Here is a 19,661-nt window from a genome sequence, read left to right as displayed (position 1 = left end):
GTATAGGCCCGTGCTGCCAGTTTCCAGCTAAATACACACCTAAACATAGATTTTTTGTTACCATTCTGGCAAAGCCAAAATTTTCGACCCTGAATTATAACCAATTTCTCTTCATATGGATTATTTAGTAATAATTTTTGTCCTCCAATAATATGCAGTTTTTATATTGAACTAGCAGAGAACGCGACATTTCCCTGAATTGAATGAGAATCAATGAATATTCTACACTGCCAATAATTTTGTCTTCGAAATACGTACGGTTCCTTATTTGTCAATCAAAATGCTTGATATACTGCTCTAGTTTTGGAATCATCGACGTGCACAACGGAGAAGGTTTTGCATATAAACGAGCAGTAACAGTCAATAATACATTGTAATCAATATTACACTGTACAGATCTTGCATGATATAAACTTCTTGTTGTATAATGGATTGAGCTGGAGATTAAATGGAAAAGAAAAGTATTAGAGTTCAATTGTGTAAAACCTTTATTTCGAACGCGCCTCTGTTTTATCAAAAATTTTACACGTCCCGTGTTTCTGTTTGTGTACTGATAAATATACTCAAAACGATTTGTGAGGTTATGGTGTATGAAAGTGCCCACTTTGTTCAATGCCGGGATTTAATTCTTAATCAGTTTTTTATGATTATATATCCTTGATACTTATCGAATTTCTATGGAAAAAATGATTGAGAGATCACTCCCAGATACATAAATTTCTTTGGGGTGGAATAAAAAAAGATAATAAAAAAGCCAAGCTGTTTCAGAGTCAATAAGAAACAAACATACATACACACAAATGCCTTTTTATATAATACTAGAGATATCCGTTGGGTGTCACAGATGCCAGCAAGTTTTTTCGAGAGCAAATGGCGATTTTGTAAGTCAACATGATATAGACTCCTGCCACAGTATTTAAACTTTAATAGCCGATTTAAATTTACACATGATGTCCCTAAACAGATTATACTATACATGGAATTAATGTACTGCTATTAGAGAGATTACTATTTAGTTATAACAGCGTTGTCTGTGACATGTGGTATTTGGGAATAATGTATTGGACAAATATATTAGTGTTTTACTATACACGTAATAAAAAAGCAAATGCGTGCATGTAATAAGAATAAAGATTGAACGTCATGAAAAAGTTTGAAGCTTAATTTAAATTTCAATTGAGAGAACGACATTTAAACCGATATATCATCCGAAACAAGGTTGTCATGAAAATCCAAAAGTTTAACACGCTTATGAACCTTCTTATATCAGCAATTTTTTGCTTTTGTGAACTAATTCTCTTACAGGGAATCGCACACTGACCCGGTTTTACTGTCGTTATGTAGGAATTGGTATATAAATCGACGTTCCTCGTCTGCGAATAACCTGTTCTTGAATGTATATTATTATGTACCGTTTGTGTAAGTCTGAAACAATTCAGTATTTTCTTTGCCATTTGAAAAAAACTTTAGAGGCTAGTGATTTAAGAGAGGAAACAATATGTTACGTTCCATATCAGATTATATTTCCTCATCACAAAGAATTCTGGTTACTTTAAATTGAATCGAATAATTCTGACAAACAAAAAATGACATGATCCTCTTAAAACAGTTGTTTCAAACGTAATCTCTGTTTATACATTTGTTAAATGAATATATTCATGTTTATTCATATATATATATATATATATATATATATATATATATATATATATATATATATATACTAACAAAAGTACCCGACGTAAACTGGGTTCAAAATCAGCCTACAGAAAATGGACGCTGATTTATTAAAGTATGATAGGTTATGAAAAGGATGGGTTGTAAAGAGATAGATTCGAATTCCGGGGTATCAAAAGTTAAACCAAAGCAAACTATCGTGAAAGGAAAAATAAAATAGATAAACCCCATGATTTATTATACCATATCTGTTCACACTGAAAGACTTATAACAATATTCTGTGGACCTATACTATACACCTTGTTAAACTTTGTGACATATTTCCATTCTATGGAGGCCAGGTGCGAACGAAGACACTATAATTTTATCATACTATATTTCTTCAAACTGAAACATAATTATCAAATTATACTTACGCAGATTGATATGAAATGTCTTTATTAATGTTTGTGCCTATTTCCATTCTATGGAGGTCAGGCGCGAAAAAATCCCCCACAATTTTATTATACCATCCCTATTTAAGTGAAAACATACTTATCAAATGATTCTTATGTACAACTATATAAAAAAAAAACACTTGTAAACGTGTGTAATTTTTCAATTTTTCAATTTCCATACTTTGTGGACAAGCGCGAACGCAGACCCGACAATTTTAATGAACCACCGTACTGCCAGATAACACATATCCATTCCTGTGTCTCGATACATCTTCTATCATTATATGTAATCAGTTTTTTTTTAAATATTCAACCACATAAGAGCCTATTCGTGACCAGACACACACACAGACACACACACAGACATACAGAGAGACATTCAGCTTTATATTATAGATATAAATATATGTATATTCATATATAAACGTGCACACACTCACATGTATGTGTGTGTGTGTGTGTGTGTGTGTGTGTTATATTCATGCACAGATTATTTGATATATGCCGAATATTCAAGTACAATCTCTTTCGAAATTCAGCTGCTCTGGGCCTTAATATAAATATACCAGTGTCCTTATTAAGTTTGATTTCGAAATTTATACTTGTGTGGAAGTATATGTAATTAAAAGATAAAAAGTAAAGGCACATACGAACTTTATTACTTATCAAGCTTATAAAGGCTACGGAATAAGTCGTAAGGAGACATGTTTTAGGTCAATACATTTGGGGTCTAAATGCTTTCGTAAAAAAGTACAAAAAGCCAGAAGTATCTACATATGTAACGGTAAAAGGAAACCACAGACGTGAAAATACTGAGAATAGACTTGATATTAAATCAGATTAGAACTAGAAAAAAAAACTATTTCCAGGGGAAGTTTGATGAACATAAATGAAAGAACATAAATGAAAGAAACTAAATGAAGTATAAAGCTATGAAAGTTAATAATGTATATTTTAAAAATTATCAGTTGATAATGAAATAACGTAATTTTACTTTTTATTTTTTAACTTATTGTGATAAAAATGCTCTACAAGATTAAGAGGAGCAAAAATATAATAAATTCGACTTATCATTGAACATTTACTTCTCAGCGTAATTTTATTACTACACACACATATATATATATATATATATATATATATATATATATATATATATATATATATATACAAATTTTCTTAATATTGTCTATTTGAAAGTAAATATGCCCTCAGTTTTGTTAATGGATCAATTATCCCAAACAGACATGTCCAAGCATATTTGTTGTCTGTCTCTTTTTGCTGACATTCTTTCTGTTTTCTTTTATCTCTGACTCTGTCTTTGTCTCTCTCACTCTCTCTCTCTCTCTCTCTCTCTATATATATATATATATATATATATGTGTGTGTGTGTGTGTGTGTATGCCTGTGTGTTTGCCTATCTGTCTTTGTGTGTAGTCTTTCTTTAAAGAGTAATTACGTAAAAAAAAACATTGTTCAACTTATGTCTGATTAACATTAAATGTTATTATTGTATCCGATGATACTCAAGGATTCTTTAAAACTTTCTAACCAATTGAACAACTGTCGGTGCTCCTGTTTAATTCCTTCAAATATTAATTGATTGTGTTTCGAATGTTTTTATGAAAAAAATTGACCTCATTTGCGGTCGTTTACTTACTGATCATTTCAAAGATATATTTTTCCGCCATGTTGTTTGAGAACTAGATTTTCTTAAATGGATAGTACTAAAAGGCGAGTTGCGTGGGAATTGGTTGACAAAGACAATATATTTATTTTATATAACAAAAAAAAAACCATGCAACTGCATAATATTGAATAGCAGTGATTTCCAAAGGAATTAGCTTTCATGATATAAAATACTAATACTTAATGTAAAACACGTTGAAGTTGCTTCCCTTTGTAGAGAAGGTGAGAAGAACGTAAGGACGAAAATATGGGGTTGAGGGTGATGGAAACGTCATAAATTCAGTAAAATTCTAAATCGATAAAATATGACTATCCAAAATGAATGTTTTTAGCAAAACATGAGACAAAATCTTATTCATGCGTATATTGAAAGTATAACTAAGACTAATACTATTAGTTCAATCATTTTTAATTGTGGAATGTATTTGGGTTAGTAAATATTCGATAACATGCGTTTTTTTAAGTTGTTTTTATTCTGAGATAGATTGTAACAAAAGACAGATTCAATGTGTTAAGTAAATATCATATCAATTAATATATTATATTATAGGATACACACACACATGACACTAGTGAGTATATTTCTATAATACCAAGTTCTACTGTTTTCTCAGCCTTTATTGATCTTGATCTCCTTTTTAGGCTGAACACACACATATATGTGTGCAAATGTATATATATATATATATATATATATATATATATATATATATATATATATATATATATAAATATATATGGACCTAAGACGATAAAAATAGAAGCTATGACATTTTGAATTAATTATTTATTTGCTTGTTTGATTAATTGCAAAAACATGATACTAACGCCAAGGAAAAGCAAATATTGTCCGTTTCCTTGAGTAAAAAAGATGCAATTCACTGAAAATTGCCACGTGAATCAATCAATAACGCATTTGGAATTCTGCTAATTGGCGCACAATTTTGGTCCATGGTCGAAAGAGGAATTCACCCTCGCAACTACGTGCTTGCCATAATTTGCCTCCGGTTAAGGACTTCGGTCCCGAATCCAGTCGTAGTAAAACAAATCGGGGTAACTTTATATACGAAATAGAAAAAAAAAAACGTGTTTACTGATTATATATATACGAGTGGATTTGAACACTTGTGTAGGTGTGTTGGTTGGTTGGTTGTTTTTGTTTTACGGCATATCAACCCTTTTCAGGTTATTTAATGCCGAATCCAATGATTTTGAAGATTTTTTTTTAATAGAATACATTTGTTGTTTTCACGTCGGTTTCTATTCAACCCATAGTTGGAACCCTAACAGGTACTACCACTCCAGGTCAGAGTGGACCTGGGAGCAATGGTAATTAAAGGGTTGCTCCACACTCCCCAAACGCCACAAGCTGGGGCCTCACCGCTGGATATAGTTTAAGGTCATATCAAGGACTCCCATTGAGGGACTTTTACCCTCTGCAGGGTGGCAGTCGGCGTATTCTAATTCCCCACCGACTGGGTCGTGTGTGCGTGTGTGTGTGTGTGATAAATTACATGTAAATCATGAAATACAGTGTCGTGTATACCGGATGAATGAAACAAAGGGAAACAAATAAAAGCAATCAATGAAGTAAACCCTCCAAGTAAAAATAACTCGAGTGATTAGACATTTCGATAGCATCACCGAATATCTTCAGAGAAGTGAAATTTTGGTATTTTAATGTTATAATTAATATTGCTTTTTGCAAATGCATATACAAAAAATAAACTAATTTGCTTTACATCAGGAATGAATTTAGACAGCAAATATATGAATTAACATATATATATATTTATGTATTTATGTATATTTTATATATAAATATATATATATATTTATATATAAATATATATATTTATATATATATATTCATATATATATATATATTTATATTTATTTATATATTTTATACATATATATTTATATATATATTTATATATATATATTTATATATATATTTATATATATATATATATTTATGTGTATATATATATTTATGTATATATTTATATATATATATTTATGTATATATTTATATATATATTTATGTATATATTTATATATATATTTATGTATATATTTATGTATATATTTATTTATATATTTATATATATATTTATATATATATTTATATATATATATTTATATATATATTTATATATTTATAGTTATATATTTATACATATATATATATATATTTATATATATTCATATATTTATATATATGTGTATTTATATATTATATATATATGTATTTATATACTATATATATATTTATATTATACATATTTATATATATATATATATATTTATATTATATATATATATATTTATATATTATATATTTATATATTATATATTTATATTATATATATTTATATATATATATATATTTATATATTATATATATTATATATATATATTTATATATATATATATTTAAATAAAACGATTTTTTTGGTTATCTATATTCTAATACTACGTACGTTTTTTTTCTTCAGTATGTGTCTGTGTATGTATCAATTTTTTTGTGTATGTGTGTTTAACTCCACTTCGCCCAATATATCCATGTATTTTGGAACGACATTTCAGTATAGGAATGAGGAATCAGAAAAGGGAAACATTGCTGGATCGATATCGGATATATTTGTGTTTATTTTCCGATGCCGCAAAACCATTCTATATTTTTTGTAACCCTAAGTTATATTTGCTGGTACTAATGCTAAAATGAATAATATTTTGAGTTTTTTTTTTTTTTTTAAATAGCGAAAATCTATACATCATAAATCGCAAGATTTTGTTAATGTTCGTATATATATATATATATATATATATATATATATATATATATATATATATATAACTACTTCATTTACTCACATAAATTTAATATACGAAAGTATACATTTATGCGTAAACTTTAAGTATTTACTTCAAAAGTGCTCAATAGGTAGGTAGAGCTAGTTAGTAATTTATAAAATATATATGGCGATTAAGCTACACTGAATATTCTGCGTATTTGTTAAATATTATTTTACGACGATTCGTAAAACTCATTACCTAAATGTACAGTTTTTTTTAAATAATGAGCATCTGTAATTTATGGCAGAATCCGTAATTAAATCGGAATCGAGAAACGAATTTTAATCGTCTCGTTTCTAATATTTATCACCGTTTTAAGAAGCTTGGCTGATTTTACGTATCTACGCATTTGTCGATATCTAGGAAAAGTATTTCACTCTTAAGAGAAGATAAAGTCTTTAGAAATTTATTATTCTTAATTGAGACCAATTACTCTCTTTCTGCTTTATACAAATACTCTGCATTTCCCTCATAATTTTGCTCTTTTTATATCGGCTTTCTTGTCATTCTAAATACATTTAAGAATTAAATAGCATTAGTTGTTGTGAAAGTATTTTCGTATGAGCATAATGACCTATTCCCACTGTGAGTTAATTATTAGTGTAATAATGATTCGCGGTAATAAAAACAGAATGAGAAGATCAAAGCGAAATATCACATGTGAATTAGCAACATTATATATTTTATAACATGGTTTCAGCATAAAAGAATGGACGGTCTTGAAAAAAAACATGCAGTATTAATAGGCGTTATTGAAAGACAAAACTATTTTATGAGAACCATCTCCTGATTTAAGAAAATTGATACTAATTAAAGTATTAAAATATATTAAAATGGAATGTATTTACAAATATAATACTTTCACAAAAGTAAGGGATGTGGAAACACATATTGTGTATGATGAAAATAGGTAACAAAATGCCCTTAAAGAAAACTATATATATATATATATATATATATATATATATATATATATATATATATATATATATATATATACACACACACACACAACGAAGTCATAGACTGCGGATATATTTTTGTCAGAAAGGTAGAAATCATTGTTTTCTATAATCTTTTGCCATTCTTTGCTCAATTTGATCTTATGAACGCATTTTTTTTTAAAACTTGGATGTCACAGCTTATCAAAGAACACGGACCAATCAAGAATGCGTTCTAACCACTGTTAGGTAGACTATGTAACAACACCGTGATTATCAGTAATGATGGAACTTTGCTATGATTTAATAATATAGGAAAAACATGCCGAAAGTAATAGGCCCTACTTCTAATTCCGCCATTGCTATGATAGGTGATACTATGCATTGCTGACCTAAACATTTCGTTTATCTATTGCAGATATTGACGGTGAGACAATATATAAACAACCCTTTCAAAGGCAAGATGTCTGATTCACTCCCTACATACAGAAAAATAGCTGATCCACATTTTCGCTTACATATTTAGTGTTAGCGCGGTCAGGAGATAAGTTCGTCGATTACGCAGTGGCGACAAAGATGTGAGTGGCGTGCTCCGCTACGGGCTTTTACGGCCGAAGCATCAACAGAACTTGAGAAATAATAATTAAAATTGCTGGTTGCTATGGAAAAAAACATTAATTGGAGCACAATATACTTTCCGTTTTAATGACATCACTCCTCTTCGTCGTAGCTCTTGAATGTATACGTGTTTGAAGAGAAAAATTAGTTTAACTTAATAATTATAATGTTAGGATGGCCCAACAAGAACTAATTTATATTAGGCATATAAAAAGGCTAGACAATATAAAACATTTATTTGTGTATTTCACTGTTAAATAATGTTATTATACTAGTGGAAATACGATATCAGCAGGTTACAATGGCCGTAAAAACAATTCGCATGAACATATTTGGAATTTGAAATTAATTCATGCGTATTTATAATTTAATTTTATTTCTTTTTAAGTATTTCAGAACAACGTGTAATTCATGGTTCATATCTGTCTGATTTAATAAGTACGAATGTAGGAAACCTAGATAGCGTTTGATTAAAACAATGCGTTAACATCTCATATCATTTGCTTTTTAAGTCAATAATTTCTCACTCGCACTGCTGCATAAAAGTGAATGCTATGTCACCCACGCTTCACTTGTTATCATGATCAGTGATTCCTATAAAAATGATAAAGTTAATCGTATTATGGCTAATCATTTTGTGTTCACTCCATTTATCTTATCCGTACAATTGTCGACACTTGATGTACGTGATAAATCACTAACGAGATCCTATTGATTTGCATCGAGAGAGAGAGACATCAAATAAAGAACCAATCATAATTCTTGCAATTCGATGATTCTCTAATGCACGCAAGGAAAATGTAAAAAAAAAACACAATCTAGCTAAGAAATTTTTAAATAACGAAGGCATAGTATGCATAGACTTAGATAAACGCTCCTATTACTATTGCTAATTAGTAATATTTTAATTATTCATCAGTGTGTTCAAGATGTGGATAAGACACACAATGTGAAGGGTAATATATATCGAAGTCTATAAAGAGTGATAATAATTCAAGCATATACACCTAGGAAATTTTGTAATTTTATTTATATATATATATATATAACTTCATTTATGCGTAAACTTTAAGTATTTAGTACAACGTGCTCAATACGTAGGTAGAGCTAATTAGTAAGTTATATATATATGTCGATTAAGCTACACTGAATATTCAGCGTTTCATCCACCCTGGGACTCTTAAGGCTTATGCGAATATATATATATATATAATATATATATATATATATTATACAGTGTGTCAAAAAAAGTGATGTTTTACTTTTAGGTAAATAAATGTTTTTCTTTACTACACCATACATATATAAGAAAATCCACAAATTTGAAGGGCATTAAGAGAATATTTATTTTGTTATTGATATATATATATATATATATATATATATATATATATATATATATATATGTATATAGTATTTCACAGTTAAATAATTACGCGGCTCACCAACGTTATAACATGCAATAAACCGGATGTTAAGAATTAGTGCTGCGCCCTCATTTAGGTTCATCATTTAGATATATCCGATTCGGAATTGAGGCGAGTATTCTGCAATATGTGCAACCGCGCCATACACAATAAAGCCTATTTACTAACCCAGATCAAACAAATCGCCTCGAACAAGGATTTTGGTCACCCAACCAGCAATAACACACACCGCTATTTCACAAGTAAAAATCTTATATTCCCTAGGACGATGGCATCGAACATGCTATCTAGCGATCAATTAGTAATAACATTTTCTGAATAAGAGAGAGGATTAATACTTTCCACAGTCAAAAAATGTCGCAGCTCTGTGTTAGCTAATAGACTGTCTTGCGCGTGGCGAACTTCCTCGTATGGCGGAGTACATGCCCCGCATGCAAGAGGCTCAAGTTTTGAATCCCGAATTCGGATATATCTAATTGGTGTGCGAAAATTAAGGCGACACCAGAATCTTCGACTTACGGGTTGTTGGCTACCATTGTTGTTGTGAATTCCGACGTTGGTTGACTGAGGAAATAATTATTTTATCGCTCACATGATATATATATATATATATATATATATATATATATATATATATATATATATATATATATATATATATTGGGCGTTCAAAATGGAATACCTAATATTCTTTATTTCACCGGATTGGATCACAGTACAATAAAGATTGCAATTAAAGTAACTGAACTCTGTATACAATACTTGAATATTTCATATCATTGCTTCAAATATTGTAGCATGACATTCTTAGAAAGCAACAGCTATTATGTACCTACCTCCAAAAAATCAGATGCGTCATTAAATTTTTGGCAAATGTGTCTTAAATGTGATAGTGTCTGTGGAGGAACTATTCTTCAACATAAGGGTCGGACGTTGAAATTGTAACTCTGTCGCATTTATCGCCTTCATTTTTCAGTTAAATTATTTGGAACGACTCTCTTCCCCCTCTCTTTCTCTTTCTCTCTCTCTCTCTCTCTCTCTCTCTCTCTCTATATATATATATATATATATATATATATATGTGCGCAAGAATTTTCCACTTGAAAAGAAAAGTCATCACAAGAAAGGTAAGGACATCATGTTTTTTGGTAAAGTATATTTCCTACATATTATTCCGTACATTGTTTGAGTTTAATCTTGTTTTGTTGCAGGTAAAAAAGAATATTCTCTAATATTAAATACAGATTACGAATTAATATTTTCTTCAAAATCATCCATAAAAAATATTTAATTTAAAATCATCCATAAAAAAAAATATTTAATTTTCAGTAAGATTCAGAAGAAACATATCTCTATGCTATGTTTCGGCCATGATATACTTCACTAGCATCAAGGAGTAAATATATTGTATATATGACATGCCTTTGTTTTATTTTTAAGGATTGTTCAATAAAAAATAAACTATTTAAACACCTCACATAATAATGTACAAGATTGTATTTATTTGAATTTCAAGTTTCCAATACTAACCAAATATATGCATTTACATGTCATCCATTGACATCATAATTTGAAGAAATCCTTGAAAATTCCAGCTAAAATGGTTACTTGCAGCTTATTCTCTTACGCCAGATTTATTTACTATTATTTCTTTAGTCGTGACGTAGTGGATAACGTACGCGCTAGAATTTAGTTATATGTCCCACACTTCTAGAAATCGGAGATTCAACTATCAGTTCTGGCGACATTCAATATACAAATCTTTTATTATTTAGGAGTTCCTCCCAATTATAACAGGAAAGATAGGATATTTTAATTATTAAATATGTTTTCTAAATTCTGTGCAGATTGTCGAGTTTGGCAACAAAAATCCCAGGTTCGACAACATACATCTGAATAAGGTCGGACGTTTCATCAACGCTGGATGTAAACAGTCGTTTCGTTAATTTCAAACAATACAAGTAATAACATAGGGTCAGTTTATTGTTCACTGTGTTCTTCATTTAAATATTTACCGGAAAGTCCTTGTGGTAGAAAAGTTTGAAGCGCCTATCTCTCCGTTATGTAGACAATAAAAATGTTCAGTGGTTATGCAATTGTGATAGTTTTTCTAAGCTAAGTAATTAACTAAAAATATGTAAACCTTCATGTTTTCCTCGCGTCTTGCTTTTGAAGAATATTTACTTAATCGTCCTTTTAGATACCGTGATCCAGATGGCCGACCAAATAGTTATACATGCAATGGTATGTTTTCTTTAGATTAATTGAAATTAACTGTGTTTAATGCTTCTGTGAATTATATGCACGATGTCGAAATCCCTGTGCTCATCCTCAATAGTCTATTAAACGATTTTCTAGGGTAACTAGGCAGGCGTTTTGATCACTTTTATATTAGTCATTAAAGTAAGTTTAAATATTTTGATTGCTCGTTGCAATTAGAAATACGAAGTACTAAACCCGTTTAATTGCGTATGTAAAGTGAACAACTCGAGTACTACCATCTTATACTCCATATAATATTTTTCTTTCTCAGGGGAAAAAAGCTATTTTTTAGAGACAATTAGATTTTAGAAGCATAAAAATAAATTAAACATCTATAGGAAGAAATAGTTTACTAATATTTTATACAAATTTATATCTTCGATTCTGTGCCTGGTTCGGCAAATGTATACACCCATCCACCGATTGTTATATATATATATATATATATATATATATATATATATATATATATATATAAACAGTAGATGTATATATGTCTGTGTATATAACGGCAAAACTATTGGTCAAATAACACTGACATTAACAGAAATAAGTATCCATATACTGGTTATTGTTTATAACGAGTAAAAGATTTGTTTGGATGGATGGATAATGCGCACGAAAAAGTGTCTACAGATCATTGCTGGTGATCAAAATAACGTAGGATTTGAAAAAAAGATTTTTCTCAAAAAACAGACAAAGTCATACTACTATGCCGCCGGATGTTGTCCGGCCGTAAACTACGCTTAGAAAGTATATATCTTAATTCATGACGACTTCTCATTTATTATTAAGAAGCTGCTTCTCCATTTATTATTATTATTAAAGAAAAATTAGTTTTTGTTTTATAGCTCATCAGCTGGTTTAGCAGCAATTCATTCGTGTATAATCCCTATCAGAACAGTTTAGTGTAAAAAGTTTCTATTTAATTCATGGCTAGTATTATGCCAATAAATATATTCCTATCTACAAACGCTATATGCCATGGATTTCTACATAGTATGTCCTATATATTTTCCACACCTGCATACAGCTACCATTATAGCTTCCTCCAATAGAAGGTCCAACCGATTGTATTGAATTTGAAATTGATTACTCGATGTCAGGTCTTACATCTGTTGATATTCTTGTATATATATCACGGGGAAAATCGATGTTAAAATGATTTTCTTTTATTGATTTTTATAATTAGATCAATATGACTTATTCGACACTGCACTGATTATTTAAGTAAAGTGGTATTGATTGTTTACTGAGTCTACCTAATTAAAATTATCAATAACACACACACGGACATGTGTACATCTCATTTTTGTTTGTTAAGAAAGCAAAGTCAATAATAGAAAAATGGCTGATCCTGGTTCATTTAGAAAAGAAGTTATTATTAATCAGTTACATTCAATGCACTAGTAATATTACTTGTAATTTCGGGGCAATATATTTTTGTACCTGCTCAGAAATGTATTTGTTTACTTATACAGCATTATTGCTTTGGTTGGAGAGAAATATATAGGAGGAATTATATGTATTCTTTTGTACCTAGTAATTTATTCATATATAACATAACCCTTACCTTCGTGCGTATACACTTATATATTTATATATACACACGAGCGCTTAAATATATGTTGTATATGAGTAAAACAGTATGTTTTAGCGGATACATATATTGCTTGTTTCTACTGTTCTTTCCTACGAATCTTACGAAAACGATCTGCAGATATTCAGTTTCTTCTTTCTGTATTAATACATATTTTAGTATCGTACAAAGGATCTGGATTAAAACTGGGGGGAGGGTCACCAAATTGAAGTAAATGGTTTTGAGCGTAAATAGATTCTTTATTTTTGATGATATGTATCTGTAATTTTTACACAAAAAAGGCTAAGACACCAGAAAATAATTTTCCTTAAATGAAAATTAAAAAAATCTTTATTTAAAATAAAATCTTTTTACATCTGCATATTTTCAGTTTCACATATTGTGACCTTTCAAAAACATTATTCATGAATGATTGCAAACGTTCCGGATAGCAATTTTACTCCCTAATTCCGTTGCTGGTGTTCAATTCTATCAGGGTGTTGAGGTCGAGGGACTCAGGTCTGCCAGCTCGCGGAACGAAATAAGAAAGTTTAATCGTAGTGTAATGATTCTGCAACCGCCATGAATATTTTTTGGGGAAGAGCACAGATATGCGCAACAGTGAAAATACAGTATATTTTTTTAAATATGAAGTTTGCATGATCTTTGAAATACATCTAATATTTTCTTTAGATTGTGTAAAAATTACAGAAATATATCCTCAAATATAAAGAATCTAGTTTAAAGACTTCTACTGACGTAGGCTCAAATCGCCGATTTGTGGGAATAGAGAATGGCAAGTCTACAGGAAGTGGTTGCCGGGTTTTTTAGGTACAACGATGAGTCGAATAATAAAAAAATAAAATCCATAATTTAGGGTGATTAAGGCCCAATAACTTAAATTCAGGTGTGTGCTCCTAAAAGTGCAAATTTGATATTTGGGCATATCTTAATGAAACATGATCCATCGGTAGTTATTCATGGGTCTGTCGTAAGTCTAATAATGCGAATACGTAATAGAGAGAGAGAGAGAGAGAGAGAGACACACACACACACACACACACACATATATATATATATATATATATATATATTCCAACATATAACCCGAGTAAAATATTTCGAACAAGAGAAACATAAAATGTCAGCAATTGGTTTACCTATAACACCTTGCCTGGTCTAAAATCGCCACTTTTATTAGGAACCACACCATCCTCATTAACAAGCTTTTTTCACACCTTCAGAGTATCTTCTCTACATCTATTAATTGGGAATCCCTCAGAAATAAATTCTGGATTTGTCCACTTCGACTTCTTGCAAATAGAAAGAATACAATCTGCACCAGCTAGTCATGACACATGCTATTTTCAGGAGATTTGTGAAGACATTGTCAATAAGGAATATAATGTAAAGTTATGAATTCATGACACCATGAAATATTTAAAGGGTTATATTTCATGGTATCATGAATTCTTAACTTTACATTATATGCTCTATTGCCAACGTCCGCACAAAGATCATGACAACGCGTTCTTTTTTTTCTTTATTGGTATAACATCTTCAGATTCAACAACAACAACAACAACAACAACAATAATTACACTAGCATCAACTTTACTTCTGTTGCAGCAACTTTGAGTACATCTGAATTCCCTTTAGCAAGTGAATTGCATCCATGATGATTTAAGAATTCCAACAAGTCAACAGAATTTCGGATTAAATTAAATTCTTTTTCCGCATTTACTGATGCAAGCATCATAACCAGGGGATTTGGTTAGTGCAAACTGCGACCTATAATCATTGGTTGCTTGGAAGATTTGTTCATTCGTAATTGACACTTTGCTGATTCTTCCTTTTTATGTAAATATATTTGAAATGTACATATTGATGTCATAAAACAATTACTGCGACAAAACCATTGAAGAAATTTTAAATGATGTAAAGGACAATTTAAACAAAACACGAAAATTCATAAGAAACCGGGAACTTCCCAATGTACAATTTTTGTAACAATGAGTATGCTACAGTTTATGAACAGTAACCAGTAAACTAAACATAGTATGCTTTCAACATCAATTTGCAATAAATGACTTGTATTTGAAGAGATATAATTGCCAAATAAATTGAGGAAATGTTTAAATATGTCTAAACTTCTTTCGTTTATCAATAGAATATTTTAAAGAAACTCATTTCACATAAACCTATTTGATGCATCAGATAGTCCATAACCAAAGGACTTCAAAGAGTGCATACTTTACCATGTGAGCCTTAGCCCCTTATGAAAATATTTTGCAATTTATGCAAGAATATCACCTGATTTGGCATGTTATTTTACAAAAGGAATGCTTAATCAACATAGAAGTTGATAATTAATTCTCAAAATTATCAAAACAAACAAAACAATTAAGGCGTGTGTTTTGAAGGAGTTTCTTCTATTTTGAAAGACTTTCTAAGCTTGGCACAATTTTGCTTCTGTAAAAGTAAACCTGACCAATTTTGCCGATTCCTGCAACTTCGACATCAAATAAGATTACTAAAAATGATGCAATTGAAATTATTCTTTTTATTTTGTTAGAACTTAATTTAAATTTTTCAATATTAAATTCAGAAAGTTAAAAGTAGATCTCCATGTTTTGCCTATTCCAATTACCGGGTCCACTCTGCTATATCAAGCTTCTTAAAGAGTAAATTTATTACAGTTGCTGATCGTAATACTTTTTTACTTAAATTCAGTAAAACAATTCCCTTCTTTTTTCATTGAGCACTATCAATTAGACTTCATTCTTTTGTTTTAATTTTGAATATTTTAAACCTTGTATATTTACATGTTTGTTTTTATTACCCAAGAAATACAGTTAACTCGCTAACAGGAGTTGCTCTTAAAATGCTTTACGTCTAACTTGCTTTTTCCCCATTCTTGTCGTATTCTTTTCAGAATTATTCGTTTCCTTATTGTGAGTATTCGTCAAGCACGAATTTTTCTAATTTATTAATCGGAGTGTTTATCTATAAACGTAGTTCTTAGTTTATCTAGATAACTAATCGTGTTCTGGTTTATTCCTGCCCATGTTTTGAGTAGGTAATTTCACACTTTTTGTTCTACACATTCAGAAAACAAAAACGATGTGTAATTCCTTCAAAAACTGAACAAATTAATCGAAAATCGACCTCAACCTTTCCTTTCTCTGAGAAAGTTTTGCATTCTGTTATTAAACTTAACGTCACCAACGAAAATAATATTTAATCTTATTTGTTGGCTATCTAGAAAAAACATCACGTTTAAAAACAAGTCTGTGTATTGAAGTTTGAAGATTCCTTACGGCGATGAAACGCATAAAACCCTCGTGTAGGTCAACTGCTGCACATATATATTTTTTAATTACACTATATATGTTAGAATATATATATATATATATATATATATATACATACACACATATGTACGTGTGTATGTATGTGTTGGTGGAAAGAGAGAATTTGTGTCTTGGAAGTGACTGAATATTAATAATTGATCGGCTGATGATTCTAGTAAGAATACAAGTAACATTAAATCGGAGAAATAATAATTAAATAAAAAGGATTGGAAACAATTAAATATTGAGACAATCCCTCGGGATTAGAAAGCAAATGACATTGTCAGATAACTCTGACTATAGAGACAAATTTAAATCGAACAACACATTAATCATATCTAGAAATTGATAATTACAAATAGAACTTTAGAAAAATAAAATTATATCAAAGGATAAATTAAACAAAATCTTTCACATTATTCCCATTAAAATCAAATTATCTGATATCTCTCATAAAGCCATGTGCACGCATGTACTGGCTGCAATATCTTCAGCTGTTTCAAACAATATCCTTTAATCGTCAAGTGTATAAGACAACGAAGATAGACATAACTGTTGTGACTTATAATAAGGGTTGCGCGAGGTTTATTTACTTTTGGGAAAGTCTTTATCACTTTTATTTGAGAGAAAGTAAACAAATGGTACCTTACTGTTGCGATAACGCACAATGATACTAAAACAATTATTTAAGTAATGTGTACTACTTAAGTTCCAAGTAACACCACATTTTTTATGAATTAACAGTTAATGATAGTGGCCCGTGTGAAATTCTAATAAGAAAACAATCATGAAAAGTGTATACTACATCTGCTGGAAGTGCATGATCCATCTACAGTCAGGTGTTACATATTTTATGGATGGCCGTGAGAAGTGCGTCCTCTGTCGTAGTTTACTGACACGTTTTCAGTCGCACAGTGTCCCATTTTCGATTTCCACACTAGCTCCTCCTCCTCCTCCTCCCATGATCCACACGTTTTTATCTACTTTCGCCAATATGGTTTATCCGCGTCGTTGTCAACTATGTCTCAAAAACAAACGGACGTGGTAAACTGCTTTTTTTTTTTCTAAAAATGCAAGTGTCCTGTATTTTTACAGAATCTCTTTATCGTCGATAAGTTTTCCTGCATCAGGTGACAAACTAACAACATATTTACGCATTTTGCTTTCTTTATCGGCTTCTATTTCATTAATCGCCAGTATGCATATGTGTCCATCGGAATTACTGTGCGTAAACACATGATCATATTATAACATGCACATAATCAATCCATAAAATTGTGTGTTCCAGGGATAATTGAATTTTATAAAGTGTTCTCGATATTAGAATTCATATAATTTTATACCATCTAATTATAATCGAAACAAACGATTTTCTTTTCTCGCCGAAGATATCCTGTCGATGAATATAAGAATCTGATTGTCTGAGAAGAATTTTGCAAATCATTTACATCATATTTCCGAGTTCTTCGGCCAAGTATTCTCATCATTTATGTTATTCCCACAAGGTTCCAGCCGAGGTAACCTCTGAGCTTCGCAAGAACCCTGGCACAAATGATAATGTACTAGTTAAAATTCCATTCTAAGTGACATCCTCTTGGGATTTAATCGGTAAAGAAGGCAATACGAAAAATAAACTGGCGGATTACTTCAAACTTATACTCGGACTTGCTGACTAAACGAGAGCATGCTTCCAATGTGGATTAAAGAGAAAGGTAATTTTGAAATTTTGTTATAAATCCCGATTTCGGCACGAAGAGTTCTGATATCGACAAGACGACATTGGTAAGACCGGGTTGTACACTGGCCAAAAAGCTATAGGAATAATACTCAAGATGTAGTCCGAATAATCCACGTAATGTAAATTATTTTTTAGCCAAAAACATACATCAGATATACAGACTGACATATAACTTTCTTTTTTTATAATACACATTAAACAGCTCATTAATGCCCTATTAGCTTATCCAATTGCTTTGCTTTAATGGCAAAGAGCACTGCTTCATAAAGATAATCAGTTCTAGCATCATTACTTGATTGTTTGTTTAACATATATTTCCTTCGTCTGGCTTCGTAATGACGCAGTGTTTTTTAATCTTAATATTTATCTGAAACCTGTATCAGTGAAACACAGGAAAGCTTATATCTTATATGCCATACCTATTGTTACTGCAAGTAAATAATTGTAATGAATAAGCGATAACATTTAAGATGTTTGGACAATTCGTTAGGTGAAAAGTTTGATATTCATAAATGTTTAATGCTTACAATGTATGCTTTTCTTTTTTAGTTAATAGGATTCTGTGAAGCAGAGCAAACCTGATTACAATTTCGTGTACATCTGGAAACTAGGTTAAAGAAGAAGCGAACTAATCTTGATGCGGAGCCGGATTAAATGGGTTGATGAAAAAATGTTTTATTTTTTCTTGATTGCAAAACAACTTAGAACTATACTTTCTTTTGATTTTGAATGGGTGGGGGAGTAATATATTTAAGACAAAATCATTAATAAATTTGTTTAAAATATCTCTCTGCTTTTTTGTTGTTTATTTTTTTTAATTTTTTAAATGTTATTAATACCAATGTTGGTTTATTGAATGTATACTTTTATTGTAGAATAATGGATGCATTCGAGGATGCAGAAATCAATTCAAAAGCTGATGTACATAGAATATAAATTGATTTTGGTTAAGTGTACGAAGTATTTTAAAATTAAGTGGTAAGTAATCACTCAAAATCTATACTAGTTATTAAGCAAGAGCTCAATGAAAGAATCAAAATAAATAATCAGTATTTACATCTGAAGTTTTATTTCATT

The 19,661-nt window shown here is 30.1% G+C and overlaps 1 long non-coding RNA gene across 1 annotated transcript; it reads left to right on the top strand.

The window, feature by feature from the left end:
• Positions 1–10,673: 10,673 nt before the first annotated feature.
• Positions 10,674–19,371, top strand: LOC145288077 (uncharacterized). The gene is made up of 2 exons (XR_013869256.1): positions 10,674–10,779; positions 19,134–19,371. It is a non-coding gene; the product is annotated as an uncharacterized LOC145288077 (long non-coding RNA).
• The last annotated feature ends 290 nt before the right edge of the window (positions 19,372–19,661 follow it).

Source organism: Euprymna scolopes, chromosome 11 (genome assembly GCF_053919585.1).
Source record: "Euprymna scolopes isolate OS-2025 chromosome 11, ASM5391958v1, whole genome shotgun sequence".
NCBI classification, from domain to species: Eukaryota; Metazoa; Mollusca; class Cephalopoda; order Sepiida; family Sepiolidae; genus Euprymna; species Euprymna scolopes.
Note: the sequence above shows the minus strand (reverse complement) of the source record. Positions and strands in the feature narration are given on the sequence as shown.